The sequence below is a fragment of the Anolis carolinensis genome, chromosome 5 (assembly GCF_035594765.1).
Source record: "Anolis carolinensis isolate JA03-04 chromosome 5, rAnoCar3.1.pri, whole genome shotgun sequence".
Classification (NCBI taxonomy): domain Eukaryota; kingdom Metazoa; phylum Chordata; class Lepidosauria; order Squamata; family Dactyloidae; genus Anolis; species Anolis carolinensis.
This window is the reverse complement of record NC_085845.1, coordinates 17021033-17043846: the sequence shown is the minus strand read 5'-3', so window position 1 is coordinate 17043846 and position 22814 is coordinate 17021033. Positions and strand designations below refer to the sequence as shown.

General features: G+C 42.3%; 1 protein-coding gene across 3 annotated transcripts in view; it reads right to left on the bottom strand.

The window, feature by feature from the left end:
- Nucleotides 1-17396, bottom strand: part of arhgap24 (Rho GTPase activating protein 24) — a 364561-nt gene extending 347165 nt beyond the window's left edge. The window contains exon 1 of one of the 3 annotated variants that reach the window (XM_062981819.1): nt 17068-17396. The gene's annotated coding sequence lies outside the window, so the exon portion shown is untranslated. Of the gene's footprint in view, nt 1-71; nt 432-17059 lie in introns of those variants that run through there. The other 2 variants (XM_062981818.1, XM_016993780.2) reach the window with 2 other exon arrangements.
- Nucleotides 17397-22814: the final 5418 nt, after the last annotated feature.

Genomic DNA, 22814 nt, shown 5'->3' with positions numbered 1-22814 from the left:
TCATACCTTCCTTGCTCCCTACTCACCTGCCCCCTACCCACCCTGATTAATAAGAGAGAGGAAAAACTCACAGTCTGAAGCTTTCCTGTTAGAGGTAGATGATGAAGATTTCAGGAGAGGAATCCCGGGAGTGGTGCGATCAAACGCCACATCTGAATGGAACTGAATCACTTCAGAATCCCTTGTTCAGCATGTAGCAACCAATAACAACAACAAGCAAGACGCCGCCTCCACCAAACTAATACTTTGCAAATTGGCTGAGAATAAAGGTGGCTGTAGCAGCATGCTCCGCTGTTCTACAGCACCGGTGTGCGAAGGCTTAATCTCATTACATAGCAAATCACCTCGACCATATGTGCCCATGTGCTGCACATTCAACTTGCTGCTTGAGCCCTTTGCCGGAGTCTCAGTGAGCAGCCCGACTTCACACAAACACCAGGAAAGCAGAGGGGACAGAAGAGCTCACACGTGAAGATTTGACACGTACTGAACAAAAGAGGGCTCGACAATGAACAATACAACAGGACTGCACTAGAGGAACTCTGCCTGGCTCAGCTGACGGCACAGTAGCCTTTTCTCTGCAATTCCTTCCCACTGCCTCTCTCCTTCCTTTCTTTCCCCAACTCCCAACCTGGTCACAGGGATAGTGGAACTGACTTTACAGGAGTTGATGGGCCAAAACTTTGACAGCATCTGGTTACCTATATATCAGCTCTTGCATTTTGTATTTGAGGGAGAGGCCATATTTGCCTGGCAAGTTTTACATCAAAACCACAATTAACCTTATGCACAATTAACCTTCCCTGATGCAGAAGGGAAAGACGGAATATGAATTATTGAACACATTTTTAAAAGTCTTACTCTTCAAACTTTTAGGGCAGTAGTATTACAAGGCATTTGAGGAGGGTTGTTTGTTTTGTTGCCCAGTCTGGCAAGCAGGAGGAACACACTTTCTGAGCCCTTTCTGAAGCCACAAAAGAAAATCTGGCAAGCAGGAAGAACACACTTTCTGAGCCCTTTCTGAAGTTACAGGCCCTAGCTCCACTTGCCTATTGAACTGGCATTAGAAGGGGAGGAGGGAAGCTTACTGCTACAACAGCAGGACAATTAAGTGTAAGGCAAAGTGGATTTTGCTCCACTATGTTTCCAGGAGACACGGCTTAACCTGATTTCTGTTGCAGTTCCTGAAGGAAAGAAGAAAATCTAGGGTTAAAAAACAAGCTGAGGAATACATGCAAACACATCAAAGTTGCAAATGTTAATTTCTTCTCTGTCTCTCTCTTAAAGAGACAGTGCCTTTCCTAAGAAAGTAACACCAACAAAGTAGGAGAGAGAATGCAAGCTGTCTAAAGTGAGCCCTTCTTCCAAACTTCACCCTCTGGCCCCAATTTGCAGTGTCCCTCAGAGGAAAAGAGAAAGGATGAAGAAGTTACAATTCTGTGTCTTTGCTCCTTCTAACAACTGCTGTCAAGGGAGCAGGCAGTGACCCAGAGATGGCAGGTAAGATAAGGGACAGAGCACAATTTCCTATCTGGAGGAGGCCTCCTCGGAAAAAGAAGGATTTGCCAAGACAACGGGCCCCAATGCGGGCTGGAGAAGACTAGCAATCCTCTCATGACACTGGCAAAGGAAGAGACCAATCCATCCTAGGCAGCAACTGCAGATCAGAGAGAAGAAGCAGGAAACTTTAAACACTATCATAAAATAAAATGCCAGGAGCAAAGGGCCAGGCAATGCCCTGCACCACTTTAAATTCAAGAGGCTGAGCTAATTAGGCCATGGACTGGTTTAGCACTGACCATAAATTAGCTCAGACCAGTCATTCCCTTGCTGCAATTCATTCCTCTCTCCCATCCAACCCTAACGTTTCTGGTTTCATTAGTCCCTGACCTTCAGCAAGTACCTTCAGACTGAAATATGTAGCAACTCCTTTCTGGGCTTTAGACTCCACTCAGGATGCTTCCCCTCCTTTGGGACTACCTAAAACCGTAGTTCCCAACATTTGGTGCTCCAATTGTTTGGACTTCAATTTCCAGAAATCCCAGCCAACTTACCAGCTCTAAGGAATTATGTGAGATGAAATGCAAAACACTTGGAGGACCAAAGCTTGGGAGCCACTGACTTTGACCATGCTTTTTCTTGTAATCCCAGTTGGGACTTGTCTGGTCTTCCCCTGCCAGTTCCTGTAGAATTGACTGTAAGTGTCAACCTGGGTGCTTGCTAACCTTAAATATGACACAGGGTTCCTGTCCCTTTAATGGTTGTATTGAACTGGGTCTTTCAGCAGGTACCTTTTCCTTTATTTTACCCGGAAGCCCTACCATGACTCCAAGCAAGAGTTTGCCAAGAAACCCCTGGGTAGAGATGGGCAATAATTTTGTTCCGTTTCACTGTTGCTAAAATCAATCCATGCTTGCCTTTTTTTTCCTACTGAAGATGGAAACACTTCTTTAAAATGTGTCAAAAATTGAAAGAGCCCTCCTTCCAATGTACATCCTTGTTAAGTAAAGTCCCCATCCTATGCCTAAAGTATTCCAGAGTGAGTTTGGGGGTACAGGCAGTCCCCAAGTTATGAACAAGATAAGTTCTATAGGTTTGTTCTTAAGTTCAATTAGTTTGTAAGTTGGAACAGGTACATTATATGGCAGTGTAGAAGGGGCCTCTGTCCCTTTGATCACTGGATTTTGAAAACATTGGCTTGTTGTGGAAACAAGGGTTTGTGGGAAAGCTTCAGTAGAGACCCCCTTTCCCTCAACTCCACTTTACCTCCTCCAGCATATCCTATTCAGATTACAAAGCATTGTAATAAAAACACCAATATGTCCAGCCAAGCAAACGGCTCAATGTGCTCAATCAAATAAAACAAACTGCAAGATCTCATTAATCTCTCTGAACAGGAAGAAAATTACTTCCAATCTCGAATGCTCGGGATTGTGAGATATAGATTATATTGTTAAATGTATGTTTGGATTCTGGAAAGTGAATGCTGATGGGCTCCAGCAAAACATCAGGGAGCAGGAAAGCTTTAGGTATCTCCCCCAGAATGTAAATTGAATTAAGATAACATAGATGGATACAAGATGATCACATGCTTATCAGTTAACAGTGGAAAGCAAAACAGAAAAAGGAAGTAAATGCAATTAAGACGAAAGTATCTAAATGAGCCATCTTTAGCTATGAAGAGCCAACATTCAAAATAGCATTGTATAATTCTTAATAAATGGGATGAAAGATGTAAGTCCTGGAAAAATCAAAGGGAGAGATCAGAACTGAAAGTACCTGCCCATCAGTGTCCACAGAGTCAACCATCCCTTGCTTGAAAATATCGCCCCCACAAAAAAGAAAAACCAAAAAGCGAATCTTGCTTTTGCCATTTTATATAAGGGACACCATAGACTACTGCAACACACTTTGCGTGGGGTTGCCTTTGAAGACTGTTCAGAAGCTTCAAGTAGTCCAATGGGCGGCAGCCAGGTTGTTTATCGGAGTGGCATACAGGCAGCACACAACCCCCCGTTGCGCCAGCTCCATTGGCTGCCAGTCTGCTACCGAGCACAATTCAAAGTACCAGCTTTACCCTATAAAACCCTAAACGGCTCTGGTCCAACTTACCTAGCTGAGCGCATCTCCCTTTATGAACCAGTTCAAGCACTAAGATCTGCCAGGGAGGTCCTACTCTCAGTACCACCACCTTCGCAAGCATGATTAGTGGTGACAGGAGACAGGGCCTTCTCAGTGGTGGCCCCTCGGCTGTGGAATTCCCTTCCTAGCAAGATCAGATCGTCCCACTCCCTCCTGGCATTTAGGAAACAAGTTAAGACTTGGCTATTCAATTAGGCTTTTGGAGAGTGACAGAAATGCAATCTAATATCTTGTCACAACACAGTCAGAAATGAAGCAGCTGAACTATAACTAAGGATTGGTGCAATGTTGTATTGGTGTATTGGATTTACTATGCTTAATATGTTACTGGTTTAAAATTGTATCTTATGTTTACTGTTTTAATGATTTTGTGTTATGTTTTAACAGTTTGTATAACTGAGGAATTGCCTAAACATATGATGTATGCTGCTCTGAGTCCCCTGTGGGTTGAGAAGAGCAGGATATAAATGAAGTAAATAATAAATAATTTTACTATTTTATTGTATGTAATGGGATTTTATTACCTATGGGAGATCCCTGACCCAAACCCCAATTGATAGTAAGGACCCATTTCACTATGGGTAAGGAATGTTGACAGCAGTAGCTATAGGAAATACACTCAATCTTTATTATAGAGATTTCATCAGAGATAGGAAAGCTCTCTAAAGGTGTTAGGCTAAGCTAGGACAGAACAAGAAGAGGATTATGTTAGTTTTACTTTTGCAATAGCAAAAGAGCAAAATGGAGCTGCAGAGAAGAGGTGATGTGATCCCTAAGAATATCCTTTCAAGGGAGGTTAAGATAGGTGAATAAGACATGAGGTGATTATAGGTCACGGAAACACTCCTTAACTCTATCACTGCTCTAAGACACATTTAAGTCTTTACACAGTTGTTGGAAAATGGTTGCATTTTCCAACAAGGATGATAAACCCTGTGCATAGCAAAGTAAATAAATCAGGACCCATCCAGGGACTACTGGTAGCATAGTTTTCTAGTCATAGGATTAAGTCAATTCCAGGTTTTGATCCAGGCTTAAAAGGAGCTCTCCTAGGTACTCAACCCCATTGTCAAGAAACATTGCTATTTTCTATGCCTCTGGCAGAGGAGACAAAAGGGGGTTCTGGAAAGTAAAGGGGGGAGACAGGCATGGATTTGGTGGTTATTCTTGAGACTTCAGAACCTATTTGACACACAATTCCAAGAACTGGATAAAAGGCTGTTTAAAGATTGGAGGGGAAACTAAAAAAAGGATTGAGGAGGATTTTCCTTGTTGGAGTTTCCTTGTTGTCAGGCAACAAAAATCAATTTCTCAGTATTTTTCTTTGACCATTTGCATTTTATTTATTTGATGTATTTGATATCCCATCTTTCTCCTTGTACAGGATTCAAAGTGGTTTACAAAGAATTTAAAACAAGGTACATTGAAATGAAGTCTAAATACTCTAAAGAAACCAGATCCTTTCTAAACATGAAAGCTAAGTAGGGTTAGTCCTTGTTGCCATTTCAATAGGAGACTGCCAGCAAGGTGCTATAGGCTATATTTCAGAGGCAGGAACTAGCAAACCCACTTCTGCGTGCTCCTTGCCTAAGGAAACCCTGTCTGCAAATGAATTATAAACCAAAGGACCGCCTGAATACAAAGATCTTTGCTAGCTTGCAGAAGGAAACAAGAGAGAGATTCTTTCAATCTCTAGTTTATCAACACCTGGGCTGATCGAGAGAGTGTGTAAGGTAAAGGGTATGGCATGAGGAGGGAGATGAGAGAATTGCCAAGAGCAAGATTGGAGAAAGTGCTCCAGGGCCCTTTGAAACTGGGGGCCATGGGCCGAGTCTGCTGCTGTACATTTGCCCATCCTCTCCAACACACACACACTTGTACCGTAATATTGTTTAAAAAGTAAAGCGTCCTATGGGAAGCTGTCAATCTCTCCCCAATCCTTCCCAAGTATAGTTTTTGGCCCATTATCAATACTGGAACTGCCACAAATTGATTTAACATTAGAAAAATGCCTTGATGGGAGGAACTGTCTGACAGTGGACTACGCTGCCTCAAAGTATGGTGCAGTCTCCTTTTCTGGGGTTTTAAAAAAGAGGTTGGATGGACATATGCCAGGAGTGCTTTGTTTGTATTTTACTGCATAGCAATGTGGTTGTATTTGATGGGCCCCATGGTCTCTTCCAACTCTATTATTGTAAAGGCAAGCTAGCTTCCAGTACCAGAAGTCCCCTCATACAATAAAGAATGGCAGCTGTGTACTGGATGAACACTTTTACTGTGATGACAATCAAGCATTCTTATTAAAACAGTGCAGTCCATTTTCACGGAAAAAACTGCTTCTCTATATGGGTCCTTTATCATGTCACATGCAACCAAGGACAGATCTAAGCTTACAGAAGCTCTGGCAAGGGGGTTATTTCTTGGTCCTCTTCTTCATGCACTTCCTTGGAAGTAGCACTGAGCATGAGAAGTTGCATGCCATTTAGGAATCCTTAAGGATCTAGGGGTCTTACTAGATGATAAGCTAAATGCAAGTCAACAATGTGATGCAGTGTCCAAGAAAGTCAGTATAATTTTATGCTACATCAACAGAAGCATAAGAGTCCAGATAAAGAAAAGTTGTATTCTTCTCTGAAGTGCATTTGTTTTCTGCTGCTACAGAAACTAAAACATGAACCAATAGATTCAGACTATAAGTAAACAGATTGCACCTAAACATTAGGAAGCACTTGACTGTAAGAGCTGTTCAATGGAGGAATTGACTGCCTCAGGGGGTGGCAGGCTCTTCTTCTTTGGAAATCTTTGGATGGACATTTTCAGGAGTGTTTTAGTTGTGTTTTCTTGCATCACAGAGGTTTAGACTAGATGTCACCTCAGAATGACACTATATCTGGTATTCTGGGACACTGTGAGATTTAAAATGGTACATAGATGCTCAGTCTCACTTATTCCTGGCTAGAGATGGGAGGTCTGGGGGAAAATGGAAAATTGAGGAAAAATGAGGGATAATTGGGAAAAAAACAGAAAAAAGTTTTTTCCCCATTTTACCATTTTTCCCAGACCTTCCCATCTTTGCTCCTATCAGATACCAAGGGTGTGTATTACAGGTAAAATGCAGCAACAAAGTACACAACAGCAGCAGCAACAACAGTGACGACAACGACAATAATAATAATCTTTATGTATAGACCGCCCTATCTCCCCGAAAAGACTCGGGGTGGTTTCCAACAATATGGCAACCATTCAATGCCAAAAGAAAACTATAAAAACAGTTTACATCAGAACAAAGCACATTGAAGACTAAAAAAAATAAAATTAAAATTAAAAACATCACAAAATACAACAACTCTGTTAAAATACACTAAAAATAAAATATATATTAAACCGAGTACATTGAAACTCCATCAGGCGAGGTTCAGAAATACTAAAAAGGACCTAATCTATAAACTATAAAAGGACTGTGTGAGGGGTAGTGCATTGATGCTGGCCAGCCTTGCTGTCTGCACTCACACAGCTATCCTATGGTATTAGATGCTGATACTGACCCTATATGCAACTAGCTGTGCATAATATCAAGTGTTGTGCATCACAGAAGCCATAACTGTTCAGCTTGACATCTTATCTCAAACATTATCTTAGATACTGACAAAAAAATCCAGTGGTTACTCCCAACTAGACTAGTCCCATTGAATCAGATGGACTATAGATAAATGTTGGATTACCATTGGTTCAACTCTTGTTAGTACCAAACATTGGACTTAGGCCACTATTTACAAGCTATTTAAAATACTATGCATAATTTGCAATATACTGAATGAGATCAACAGGGAGGAGCATGCAGTGCAAAACCATGGATGTTTCCTTCATCGTTTCAAACAGAAATGTCTTGCCGTATTTCTTCTCCTCCTACTCCTCCTTCACATCCCTTGTTCTGTCCCAATCAACATAATTGAGATCTAAATAGAAATGATGCAAGCCTAAACAGGCATGTGTACACATGATGGTGCAGTTCACTGGTACCTAACCCAAGCTCTGAGACAATATTTCTCCAGAGTCTGATCCTGCCCAGCCCTGTAAGCAAGCACACCCCTTTCCTTCCCTCAAGACATAGCTGTCAACTTGCACTGTAATACAGGAGAAAGTGGGGTGCAGGCAGTAAAGGCAAACCTACACCAACAGCTGCACAAATATGGACGGCTGCCAAAAACAAGTGTCTTTTTTGGTGGTCCGGGCTTTCCTCAGCTAACAAAAAAGAGAATTGGAAGGCAGGGGGGAGAGCAAACAGCCAAAACTACTTTTCAGTAGATAACCCATAGGTTCTTCACTCAGACAATTCTGATCTTGTTCCCGGAAAAGGAGGTAACACATTCATTCTGGCTCATTCAAAGAGAGACAAAGAAAACAGCAGCATGCTTGGATGCTCAAAGGAGATTCAAGGATTTGAGGATGTAGTACTTTACAGAGCAAATAAACTTTTTTCTGAATTGCTCTGTTTGATTTTCACTGGAGCAGCAAGAATGTTGCATTGAAGAACTAGTAATCAACAGAGGTTGCACAGTGAGAGATTTTCTGTTTTTACTTTTTTTCCCCCAGGGTCATGGTAATGCTACATACCTCCGTGGGTTGTGTTTAGATTCCCAAAAAAAGCGGACAAAAAACGACAACATAGAGCATTTCTGTCTTGGTTTTGTCAACCAGGTAGCCATGAACTTCTAGATACCCCATTCATTCATTCTTCTAATTTATTTTGCTTCTCTTGTAACTATTAGCATTCTGTGACCCTTAGTTTGCTGAGTCCTTATTGGGTTAACGTGTGGGTTTGTTCTCTTTCCACCACACATATTTTTCCCCTCATAGTTATTTTTCTACTTCTGCAAACTTTGGGATTTCCCCCAAGCCAATTAGTACCTCCATCTGTGAAGAAGGTGAAATATTATCAACCTATGTTCTGGCATTGACTTCTTAACAGTTGAAACAGAGTAAATGGTGCCTATATATGTGTTTGTTAAGGTTCTCAAACATTACATATTGTATGGAATATCTAGAGTCTTGAAGTCTGGTCCCATATTGGGGCCATACAAGATGAGCCAAATCCCATATATCTTACCTTGTTGGGAGTAAATGCCAGATGTACACCCAGCAGACCAGTCTCTAAGATTTGGTATGCATCCATCAGGCCTTACATACCAAGTGCGGTAAGTTCACCTGCAAGGATCACAACTGGTGTGGTACCACTCCAAATTGGGTCTCCATTGTCAAGTTGTTTAGGCCCCAGAGGTGGGAGCCAAAAGAGTGGGCACTAGCAATGATCTCAATTGACTGATTATTCCAACTGAGCCATTAACTATGTTCTGGGACTGGTCCGATGTCCCCCATCAATAGTATTTCCCATATAAAAGAAACACAATAGTCTCTCCATGTATGTAAAGGTTATGAGTGGAGGTTTCTCAAAAAAAAAAAAAGTAGAAAGGCTGTGGTGCAGGCGGGAAAGCAAGCCAGCTGCAATTAACTGCAATGAATCACTCTGACTAGGAGGTCATGAGTTCGAGGCCGCTCGGAGCCTATGTTTGTTTGTCTTTGTTCTATGTTAAAAGGCATTGAATGTTTGCCTATATGTGTAATGTGATCCATCCTGAGTCCCCTTCGGGGTGAGAAGGGCGGAATATAAATGCTGTAAATAAATAAAATAAATAAATAAAAACCATAGATATAAATTTTTAAAATCCAGTGGAGGACTTAGAAATGCCTACAAAATTCTTCTCTCTGGCCATTGCTAGTTCCAATAGTACAATTCTATGCTGGAGCCTCCGGTGGCCTAGGGGATAAAAGCTTCGTGACTTGAAGGTTGGGTTTGCTGACCTGAAGGCTGCCAGGTTCGAATCTCACCCGGGGAGAGCGCAGATGAGCTCCCTCTATCAGCTCCAGCTCCATGCGGGGACATGAGAGAAGCCTCCCACAAGGATGGTAAAACAGCAAAACATCCGGGCGTCCCCTGGGCAATGTCCTTGCAGACAGCCAATTCTCTCACTCCAGAAGCAACTCCAGTTGTTCCTAACACACACAAAAAAAATTCTATGTTCAACCTCTGTGTTTACCATAGAATCTCACTGGAGGACCTAGAAATTCCCAGAGATAATTTTTTTTCAGTTGCACGTAGAGCAGTAGAAGATGTGACGACAAATACAATAATCTGCAAATAATGAAATCTGCTAATACTTAATCTGCATATTTAATGTGTGTAATTACAGTTTGCCTCCTGTAACTGTGGTGGATACATTCCAAATCTCGCCATGGATACCTGAAACTGCAGAGAATAGTGAAGCCTATATTTTGACTATATTCGACCTAGAAACATATAATAGAATCACACTGGAGAACCTAGAAAGGTGGAGCATTTTTTTTGAAGTCTGGGAGTGTGAATCTGTGGATAATAAATCCACAAATATGGGGGTCATGCTATACCTCATTTATTGGCTGACCTTTAAACTTAGCCATTTTTTCAAAACTAGGAATGGAGCAATTTTTGTGGTCTTATTCCTAGTGATGAAACATTCTGTTTGCAGCTCTGGATAATGAGTGTCTAATAAAGCAACTGTGTCTCTGACAGTTGCTAAGATCTATGTAAGAGGAAGACTAGAACAGCAGTTATTTGTTTCAGAAAATTTCACCAAGCAAGAAAATATGTACTGTCTTGCTTCTACACATTTAGACTGTTTTTCCTATCTAGCTCAGTATTATTTGCATAAGCATTCTTTAAATTAAAAAAAAAACTTGGATGTATTGGGCTACAACAATCCACTATCAACTACTTGCACAGCCATTACCCACGTTGGCTAGGCCTGATGGTAATTGTAGTACTTCACAGAAAGCTGGCTGATACCATCTGGTAGCTGTTCTCCAGCATTTCAATCAAGGGCCATGCCAACATTTGTGTGTAAATGCCAGGGAATTGATTTGGCTCCTTCTAAATATGCTTTGCCTCTGAATGCTAGGAACCAAGTGGGGTAGTTTAATGAACACAATTTGATCAGAACTCAGTCTCACATGGTTCCAATTGCAGATTTTAGAAGCTGAGAAGAGAAGAGACATTTGTTATGGAAGCAAGCATTTGGGCCAGAAATCAACTTTGCCTTGATATGACATTCAATTTCTAAACAGTGCAGCCCACATCAAACTACCCTGAAACTACAGTGACCTACAGCTGCTGTGAAAAACAGAGTCCCATTTGAATCTGAAAATTCCTTTTTTAGTCCAAACACCTGCCAGCACAGTTGAGGGACATTCAAAGGCTTACTTTGAAGTTTTGAAAAGTGTCTCTGAAAAGTTTCCCTGTTCACAAGTCTCTCCCTCCCTGAAAACAAATAAGCAAAATTTGGAAACCTTACTTTTTGAAACTGCTCTCACCAAATCCTGGAAACTTAAGTCCAGATAGTAACTTTTCTAATTCCTACAAAGCAATAAAATTAGCACACAACCACATGCTCCCTGTTGTCGTTATTGTTCCAGACAGATGCTTGTTGGCATGTGCTGTTCACAGCAAACAGAGAAGGGGGTGCCAAAATATCTCACCCTCCACACATAGCACATGGATATCACATCATGGCTATTCTGGCCTTTCTGGCAGACTGAGAACAGCCCTTGGCAAGACTGAATGTTTGTTTTCATGCATTTCTTTTTCAGTAGCGTGTCAGTGGATATTTGACTCTCCACCATCTGCACAGTCGATCATCTGTTCTGAAGCCTGTTTACCAGCATACGCAGACAGGTCATCCAAGAGCATTGATTTGCCAGAATGCATAAAGGACTGTCTAGGGCTTGGGAAAAAGAGGACTTTTTCCCTTCCAGATTTGATAACTGGCTGATGAGGGGAGAAGCAGGGCTGCAAATGTTAGCCTCACCCTAGGGATCTTTGTCTCTTCAATAGAGCTTCAGAACTGCATTGGAATTCTACACATGGAGAACTTGGGAATGTTATTTTACACAACTACAAAATAATACACTACTGACCACACTATCTGGAGCATTATATGCATTGTGATCCAGAACTTTCTTAAGGTCATAATCTGAATTTACTAACTCAGAATAGCCAAATCTGTTTGGAGGTAAATTTCTTTGCCCTTGAAAGTTGGCACCATTTTTGATGCCTATTGAAAACAGAGAAAATTACTGTTTGTAAGTTTCTTCTCGATGCTTATGTTCTGGGTTCAAACTGCAGGAAAAGATATTCCGCTTTACTATTAAGACCTTTCTGATGGTTAAGTTTCACAGTGGAATCCATTGCCTCGGAGGATGGTGGAGTCTCCTATTTGAAGATTTTGAAATAGAGGCTGGATGGTCATCTCTCAAGAGTGCTTTGATTGCATATTCTTGCATGGTTAAGAGTTGGACTGGATGGTCCTTGGGGTTTCTTCTCTAACTCTATGTTTCTAATTAGAAGAAGTACCAAGCAAGGTGTAACTAGTTGATGAACATTTGTTCATAACCAAAATTAATTTGCAAATTTAAAACGGACATGTAGTACAGGCCATCATACAGGCTTTTGAGTTGTGACTTCAGAAATCAATTTTCCTGGGAATTGACATGCTATAAACACTCAGGTATGCTTCAAGGGCAGAGCATGCATCATGTTAATGTAACCTTTCCAAAAGCAAATAATGAGTCCAGCTGCTGGGAAACAAAAATCTAGGCCCTGGGGCATTGTCTGACAATATGCAAGGCATCAATTGTGCTGAAGCTAAGCAAGTCTGCTTCCATCTCATGAGAACATGGATAGGAGACCATTGGAATCCCCTTGAGTTTCATCATGAAAGGCAAAAAAGAAGGAAATTAAAGCAATAAGCAAACAAATACATTTTTGCCTTTTTGGATGGAGGAGAAATGCCCACCTCATGAAGTGCTCGTATTTAAAAGAAATATAAAGAAAGCAAGAAGGAAACCAATTTGAAAACTAATCATGTTGCCAGCTGTCATGATAAATGGCATATGGAGAAGGAGACAAAGTGCCAAATGGTTGCCTAGGCAATGTGCTTCCTTCTCTCACCTTACAATTTCCGAGAGGTAAACATGAGAAAGTGCATGCGCAGAAGTCAAATAATGTATCGGTCTGGTTAACCGATAAATTACGGAGTCATGGAAAAGAGGACATGAGTATCTGGAGAAGTCTGGGGGATAAGACTGGGATGGAGACGGACAAGATTGAGCTTCAAGGCCTAAGGTTTCACAACCTGGACTGCACTGACCAATGACATGAGCTTCATATGAACTGAACTCCCATTCATTTCATCAGGGCTCCTCACTCAAGGTGTGTTTTCAGCAGCAGGTCATCTCTGCACCTTTCTGGTCTTCATAGCTGCTTCGATCAATCTATCACATCTATAACTTGCCAGGCAGGTGGCGGTTGAGCTGTTCCTAGAAAACCAGTAAGGGAGAAGACACGGCAGCTTCTTTATTCTAGCACACAATTAGCACCTCCTTCAGTTAAATGTCCACTTGCATAGTGAACAAAATAACTGGGAGGCGGGTGGGATTTGCTGCCAGGGCATCTACTATAATAAATACAGTAATTCTTTAGCAGATAACTAAGTGTCATTGGACAGATGCATGCCAGTTGCCTTTCCCAGTCCCTTCCCTTCTCAAGAGCAGCCCCCATAAATGTTGTTAAAATGTTGCCTGTGCTGCCTCTGATGTCGGACACCTGTTGTGCTTGAAACACACAAAAGTTTTATCAAACAGAAATGCCATGCTACAAACACAGAAAAACATCCTTGCAATCAGAAATCTGGGTTACAGGACAGAAAGGAGAAGCTGACTGTGCTTAATTCTCAAATCTGAACTTTCATACAACACTGGTGTTCTTTTAATATTCTTTCAGCCCCATGGGAGATGCTTTTCCATTAACTGATCTGACATGGCTGGGAGAATGTTTTAAAGGGCAACCATGCTCTGATTGAAAAGATTTTCAGAGTATTGAAAATCTTCCTGCCATTGCCAGGAAGGTACTAGAGTTTGGAAATAAATAAACAAACTTGAGAGAAGGATTACTTTTTTGGTACTGCAGTTACAAAAATCATGCAATCACCAACCAGAGAAACTGGTATATTCTGGAAGATGAAGTCCATATATCATGTTCCATACATCTTTGAACACCAAAAGGGACTGAGTTGCTAGGAACTTGCAACTATGCAGGATGTGGTATGTCTCTGTACTTCATATCCAGTGCTAGACAGCAACAAGTTAACATTTCAACCCTGTGGTTTGAAATTGTTCTGTACTGTCCTAGATCCATAGCTCAGTGGAAGAACACATACATGTTGCTCACAGATGTTCCAAGGTCCTTTTCCTGGCATCTCCAGATAGAGGTGATCAAAGGCCTAACTGATAAACCTCAAGAGTTTTTGCCAGACAGTGTGTAGACACAGTACTAAAACCAACCAACAGTATGATTGAATACACGACAGTTTCCTTTGGGACAATGTAAGGAAGCTCCACACTCCACACAGGCTGAATAGCTATCTCGCTAAGAAAAGGCTGATCCTTAAAGTTTGTTGTCGTCCATTAGAGGAGAATAGGAATGCCAAGGGCAATGTGTTTGTGTGGAAGATGAAAGATATTCCAATGTAGAAATAATATCAAGAACATCTATATACAGTGAACCAATTTAAATCACAAGGATATGAATATCATCCACTATGTATCTCTGAATATTCTCCATTGCTCAGGAAAGGGGAGAGTATCATCCTAGTGTCAAGACAGGTGATAACAATAAATAAGTTTGAATTTAAATATGAGATTCCCCATTTGTGGAATAAAGACACAGTGCATCTAAATTGTAGAATTAAGGCAGTTTGACAACACTTTTGTTGACGTGGGTCAATGCTACTGAATCATGGGAGCTGTAGTTTGATGAGGCACCAATACTCTTTGGCAGAGAAGCTTAAAGGCTTCGTAAAACTACAACTCCTTGAATTCCACAGCAGTTCAAGTGGTGTCAAACTGCACTAATTCTATAATGCAGATGCACTCTTAGTCCCATACAAAACTTACAGTTGGAAATCCATATATCGCTAAACTTGTGATGGTATTTGAAAATCAAAACAGAAGGTGCAACTTTGAAACAATCCACATAGGCAAATGTAAACAATTGAAAAATGCATGCAAAAACACTCTCAATGGGGAAGGAAGAATGATTTGCATCCCAATGGAGATCTCTGTCAGAATGAGCTCAGCACTAAAAAACCAATAACCTCAGTGAGACCTGAGCTGGACAAATATCCCTGACAGGAAAGTTATATGTGGCAAACATGAGGAGCACAAAACAACAATGCCACAAAAAGGGAAAGCCACAGCATGTAGGCATGCATACCTTTCTGTAAACAACTCAGGATTCAAATTAACTTGTCTCAGAGATGTCAGCCGCTTTATCAATAAAACCCTCTGCTCTCACTTGACGTGCTTTTTTCCTTCTTCTTGAAACTAAAGAAATATAGGCAAAACTGCACCATAACATAGCAGGGAAATTAAAGATGCAATCTTACACCTGCTTATTTGGAAATGAGAAGCACTGAATATAAGTAAGCATCCATAAGATTGCACTGTCAGGATAGTCAAAGATAGTTGAAATGACTTTATCGTCCAACCTCAGAATAAGTCTGGCAAAAGGATCTCTCACAGCATTGCCTTGACCAAATATTTGTTACTTTGGCTGCATATCAAGATCATCACTTTATACAACCCTTCTTAAGGATAAGAAATCTTTTATTCTTATTATTAATTGTATACACAAGTATAGTAATACAAATCTCAATAAAGAAATTCCACCTAGGGTTGCTGTAAGTTTTCTGGACTCTATGGCCATATTCCAGAAGCATTCTCTTCTGACATTCTGCCCACATCTATGGCAGGCATCCTCTTGTCTGCCTGAGGCAAGTGTGAATATTGCTATTGGCCAGCTTGATTAGCATTGAATAGCCTTGCAGCTTCAAAGCCTGGCTGTTTCCTGCCTGGGGGAGTCCTTTGTTGGTAGGTGTTAACTGGCCCTGACTGCTTCTTGTCTGGAATTCCAATGTCTTCTCGGTGTTTCTCTTTATTTACTGTCCTGATTTTTGAGTTTTTGATACTGGTAGCCAGATTTTATTCATTTTCATGGTCTTTTCCTTTCTGTTGAAATTGTCCGCACTGTAAAGCCCAACAACACCTCCCAACAAAGGATTCCCCTAGGCAGGAAACAGCCAGGCTTTGAAGCTGCCAAACTATTTAATGCTAATCAAGCTGGACAACTGCAACATTCACACTTGCCTCAGGCAGACAAGAGTTCTTTCTCCCACCCTGAACATTCCACAGATTCATAAACCCCACTTGCCTAGTTTCCAACAAACCTCACAACCTCTGAGGATGCCTGCCATAGATGTGGACAAAATGTCAGGAGACAATGCTTCTGGAACATGGCCATACAACCCGGTAAACTCACAGCAACCCAGTGACTCCGGCCATGAAAACCTTCAGCAACACAAATTCCACTTACATTTTCACTCAGTATAATGTATCTTATTTACTTAACCTTACCAATCCCACTTATTTGGGATTAGAAATCTATGATCTGTATTGTGTTTTGAAAATTCAACCAAAACAATCATTAAACTCAACACTTTTGCGATGAACATCAGGAAGAACTTCCTCACTGTGAGAGCTGTTCGGCAGTTGAACTCTCTGCCCCGGAGTATGGTGGAGGCTCCTCCTTTGGAGGCATTTAAGCAGAGGCTGGATGGCCATCTGTCGGGGGTGATTTGAATGTGATTTCCTGCTTCTTGGCAGGGGGTTGGACTGGATGGCCCATGAGGTCTCTTCCAACTCTACTATTCTATGATTCTATGAAAGTCAGCCTGGTTTAGTGGTTTGGTGCAAGACTCTGGATACTGTCCAGCCATAGAACAAATTGGGAGCATTTTGGAAAGTCACACTCTCTCAGCCTCAGATGAAAACTATGGCAAATCTTGCCTTTAGGGTTGGAAGAGACTTGGAAGTACACAATAGCAATGGCTGCATAATTATAATCAAAGAGGTTCTAGCATAGTTGATTTTCATTAGGTCTGAAATGCAGACTTTGCAAACATTGCTGAATAAAAGCAGTTATTCTGACACAATTTCTTGACAGGACTTTCAAGCAGCGACAGCCCTTAAACCAGGCATGGGCAAACTTCAACCCTCCAGGTGTTTTGGACTTCAACTCCCGCAATTCCTAACAGCCTACCGGCTGTTAGGAATTGCGGGAGTTGAAGTCCAAAACACCTGGAGGGCCGAAGTTTGCCCATACCTGGTTTAAGGGCTGTCGCTGCTTGAGGCTGGCGAGGATGCCCTGTCAAGTCCTTGTCTCCAAAGAGGCCAAGGCGATCTTCTTCTCCAGCGCCACTTATTTACTTACTTACTCACCCCGTCCTCGGCCGCAACGTCTCCAAATGGGAAAGTCCTCTCTCAGTAAGTCCACGAAGGTGGAGGAAACCCTCAACTTTCCCCAATGCAAACGACTATTCAAATCTCTCGACTTCTCTGCTGACCCGGGACAGTTTCGAAAAGGAAGCAGGCACACAGGCAGGAGGAGGATCCAAAACGGAGCTGTCACTGGTTGCGCAAAGTTCACTGCTTTCTCTCCCTCCCTGGCACTTCCTGCGGACCGCAAAGAGCTCCACTGGCCCTGCTGTGATGGCCAGTCCGCCTCTGGATGTAAGAGTTTGATACGGGCACAAAATAATACGGGTTTGGGTAGCACGCTTCAGTCCCGGAGACTGGGAAGGAAGGAAGCGCGCAAGGCCGGCCCTCGGCGCAGAAAGTCGGTTTCAGGTTTCACTCAGCAGCAGCAGCTGGCAGGGGTTTTTTCTTCCTTCCTTTCTTTGCAACGTGTAGATGGGAAGAAGAATCCCCATATTAGCCGCACAGCTCACGCCTCAGCTATCTCTGGCACCTTCAGCTGCTCGCCCAGCGGCTCCGGCTTGCTCTGCCTGCAGCTTCATTGGCTTGCGTGGCGTTTTCCCTCTCACACAAGAAGAAGCCTCGTGCGTTTTCCCCTCAAAACACCGGGGAGGAGGCTTCCCAGGTCTCGGTGCGTTCCCCACGAACTCATTTTAAGGCTTCCGGGGCTCGTTGGTTTCCTCCAAGGCCACATCATTCCTGTGCCACATTTCGAATCCTGCAGTTGGAAGAGACCCCAGAGGCCATCCAGTCCAGCCCCCTGTCAAGAAGCAGGAAAAAGACATTCAAATCACCCCTGACAGATGGCCATCCAGCCTCTGCTTAAAAGCCTCCAAGGAAGGAGCTTCCACCACAGTCCGGGGGAGAGAGTTCCACTGCCGAACAACTCTCACAGTGAGGAAGTTCTTCCTGATGTTCAGGTGGAATCTCCTTTCCTGTAGTTTGAAGCCATTGTTCCGCGTCCTAGTCTCTGGGGCAGCAGAAAACAAGCCTGCTTCCTCCTCCCTATGACTTCCCCTCACATGGCTATCATGTCTCCTCTCAGCCTTCTCTTTTACAGGCTAAACATGCCCAGCTCTTTAAGCTGCTCCTCATAGGACTTGTTCTCCAGACCCTTAATCATTTTAGTAGGAGCCTCCAGTGGCCTAGGGGATAAAAGCCTTGTGACTTGAAGGTTGGGTTGCTGACCTGAAGGCTGCCAAATTCGAATCCCACCCAGGGAGAGTGCGGATGAGCTCCCTCTATCAGCTCCAGCTCCATGCAGGGACATGAGAGAAGCCTCCCATAAGGATGGTAAAACATCAAAAATATCTGGGCATCCCCTGGGTAACGTCCTTGCAGACAGCCAATTCTCTCACTCCAGAAGCAACTCAAGTTGCTCCTGACACGAAAAAAAAATCATTTTAGTCACTCTCCTCTAGACACATTCCAGCTTGTCAACATCTCCCTTCAACTGTGGTGCCCAGAAATGGACACAGTGTGATTCCAGGTGTGGTCTGACCAAGGCAGAATAAAGGGGTAGCACGACTTCCCTGCATCTAGACACTAGACTCCTCTTAATGCAGGCCAAAATCCCATTGGCTTTTTTTGCCGCCGCATCACATTGTAGGCTCATGTTTAACTTGTCGTCCATGAGAACTCCATGATCTTTTTCACACGTACTACTGTCAAGCCAGGCGTTCCTCATTCTGTATCTTTGCATTTCATTTTTTTCTGCCTAAGTGAAGTATCTTGCACTTGTCCCTGTTGAGATTCATTTTGTTAGTTTTGGCTCATCTCTCTAATCTGTTAAGATCGTTTTGAATCATACAGTTGGAAGAGACCCCAGGGGCCATCCAGTCCAACCCTATTCTGCCAGGCAGGAAAATACTCTGCTTCAAAACCTCCAAAGCTTGTCAATACCCTTGAATTGTGGTGCCCATTTGAAACGAAATGGCTTCATCTTCTGGAATCCCAGGTTGGTCTAGGGCAGTGGTTCCCAACCTGTGGCCCATGGACCACCAGTGGTCCCCAAGAACTAAAATATGGTCCACAGCCTCACCATTACACAGTTGCAACCAGAGTGCCTGGTCTCATGAAACCCTCTTATAATGCCGAGGCAACAGGGATGCTGGGGGTGGAGAGGTTGACTGCCCACAAAAAGCATAACAACAAGCCTCCTGACTGCTGCTTCTCCTCCTCCTCCCTCCCCCTGAGCGGAGCTATCTTCGTTTTTAGGCCTGTTCCTGGGGTTATTTGGGGTGCTGGTTCAGAAAATTGCATTGGATAGACCACATCAGCTCTAGATTATTAAACATGGTTTACTACATCTGTGGGCAAGCAAATGGCAAATACTGGATGGCATATGTTCTGTATCAGAAACTAGAGCTGATGTGGTCTATCCAATGCAATTTTCTGAATCAGCACCCCAAATAACCAAACTGAATCTAAAGTTGACCAAAAACTGATTAGCACCCTTTTGGTACTAATGTTGGAGAGTGGTCCCTGGTCAAGTGATCCCTGGTCTAGGGAGAAACACTAGCGTAGCCGCTTTGAGTCTCCTTTGGAGAGATAAAGCAGAGTATAGATAAATATAATAGTAATAGTAATAATAATACACTGTACAATTAATGCATTTGATACCTCTTTAACTACCATGACTCAGTGCTATGGAATCCTGGTGAGGCACAAGCACTCTTTGGCAGCAAAGGCAAAAGACTCCGCAAAAGCTACAACTCCCAGTATTCCATACTAAGTGGTCCCCAACTCATGGTGATTAAAATAGTGTCAAATGGTATAGGATGAAGCCATGTCACTTAGTGGAGATGCATCCTGAAAGAAACTACATGCACCATTATTCATGGAACAGGGGCTGATTCTACACTGCCATATAATCCATTTCAGTGCAGTTAATCTGCATTCTGAAACTCGATTATATGGCAGTGTAAACTCAATCAGAGAGGAGGCAGATGAGCAGCATAATGCACATGGTGTGCAGCTTCAATACTGGTTTGCCTGCCTCATGTTGTGATGCTCCTACGCCATCAACTCTGCTGGACTGGCCATATTGTCCAAATGCCCAATCACTGTCTCCCAAAGCAGTTACTATACTCCCAACTCAAGAATGGAAAACGAAATGTTGGTAGACAGGAAAAGAGATTTAAAGATGGGCTTAAAGCTAACCTTTAAAACTGTGGCATAGACACCAAGAACTGGGAAGCCCTGGTCCTTGAGAGCTCTAACTGGAGGTCAGCTGTGACCAGCAGTGCTGTGGAGGCACAAAGAGGGAGAAAGGGAGAAACATATCAAGAAGAAGGCACATCAAGCCAACCTTGACTAGGACTGCCTTCCACCTGGAAACTGATGTCCTCACTGTGGAAGAACATGTGGGTCAAGAATAGGGCTCCACAGTCACCTATGTATCCACCGCCAAGACACTGCACTTGGAAGGCCATCATACTTGGACAACGAGGGATCACCTAAGTAAGTACAAACTTTACCACCTGAATCCAGGCCTAAAGCACTCTGAAGAGGGAGAATTGACAAATGAATTCTTACAGCCTAATTTCATGGGGTGTAATCCATCCACCTTTTCTAACAAGTGGTTTTGGGCATCAGCACATTGTCTCCAGAATGACCTTCAGGATAGGATCAAGCAAAATGTGGAAGCTACCTGCGATTAAATGTAGTGATTCTTTAACAAATCTTGACAGTGACTTAAGAGGCCCAAAAAGGAAATAGGAAAACAGAGACTAAGGAAAAGTGTGCATGTGTGTGTGTATCGTATATGCTAAAGAGGAGTGAAAGGCAAAACCCAGCAGGATCCCTCTTGCTTGCCCGGAGCTTGGATTTTCTGCCTCTCCCGGGGAAGCCCTGCCAGAATGACATTACTAACAGAAAACATTCTTGAAGTGGTTTAAGAGGACCTCCGATGGCAAGAAGCAAATCAGATCTCTGATGAGGTGCTGGTGCTCAGGGAAACCTTTAGCTTACAGAGCATTGCAATCGACAATATACATGAAACAAGTCATTTTCCTGTCATTTTCCCTACCGCTGTTCTCTTGTGTCTTTTGCTTGAGCAAGGAAGCCGCACGCATACACAAATGTGTCTTGTTTAAAGTGATCAGAAATGGCTGCTTAAAAGCCATGCAGCCCCAGGGAGTATGTCTATTACACCGAAGGAAAACAAGGAGCGCAAGAGAACTCCCTGGAAAACAAAAAAATGGAGACCAAAAAAAACAGGAAATGAGAAAAGAAAAATGGACTTCCCCCTTTAAAAAACTGTAAATGGAAAGAGTCCCTTTGGGCACATGCTAGAATTTTATACATGATGAGTCAAAGGCCCGACAGACATTAATTAAACAATAATTAAACACAAGGGGATCCAGTTAACAACACTTCTGGGGCTAACTGGAAAAATTCTTAGCACAAGTTGTGTGGCTTTAAGTCACTTTTGTCTTATGCTGATCCCAAGGTGAATCTATCATGAGGTTTTCTTGGCAAAATTTGTTCAGAGAAGCATTGCCTTTGCCTTCATTGAGGCTGAGAGAGTGTGACTAGACAGTGTCACCAAGTGAGTTTCCAAGCCTGAGTGGAAATTCAAACCCTGGTCTCCACACAGTTGTGGTTCAATGTTCAGAGCACTGCTCCAAACTGGCTCTCATCATGAAAGTCAAGAATATGCCTCAATATGGTAGCTATTTTCATGTTGGTGCATGAATTGTCTCGACAATCTGCAGCTGGTGGAAATCATAGATCCAGAGGCTGTAGTATCATTTCAGTTGGAATGGAAAGATCATCACCCACATAAGATCATTCGGTTAAATCAAAAATTAGTGAAATGTGTCAGTCTCAGTCTCTATTAATTCCTGAAACACTGCTTGCCCTGAATTTTGTAGCACCATTCTCTCTTCAAGGAATGTACCACAGTGCAGATAGATAGATAGATAGATAGATAGATAGATAGATAGATAGATAGATAGATAGATAGATAGATAGATAGATGATAGATAGATAGATAGATAGATAGATAGATAGATAGATAGATAGATAGATAGAGATAGATAGATAGATAGATAGATAAAATACACTTAAAATGTGGGCGTTTGGATGAAATATGTGCATCTAGAATCCCAGAGTTGGAAAGCAATCTAGTCCAACCCTCTACTACATAAGCTTTCTTGAGACATGGCTATTCAACCTGTGCTCCAAAAAAAATCTACCATTCTCTTAGGCAATACTGTCAAACAATGTTTAGAATAAAAATGCTCTTCCTAATGTTTTGGTGGAATTTCTTTTCTCTTAATTTGAATCCAAAAGAAAAAATAGCTTCAGAAATACAGTGTCCAATAGGTTTTGGTTCCAAGACTGCCCCACATGAATAACAAAATCCATGGATGCTCAAGTCCCATTATATATAGTGGCATTGTAAAATTATGTCCTTCTTACCATATATAAAATGGTAAAATCCAGATTTACTCTTTTAAAGGTTTTCAAGCCATGGATGATTGAAACCATAGATACAGAATCCGTGGATAGGGATGACCTACTGTACATGTTTCTGTACAAAGTGATGTGCGGAAGTGAGGTTTACTAACAAAAGGACTAGATCCACATTCCTGTAAACATGGGACAAATATTAATGAATGCATTCCAAGAGGTAGTGACAGGCTGAAACAGGCATACCCAGAATTGCCCAGAGCAGTCAATCCAGCTATTCTCAGCTTCTTTCC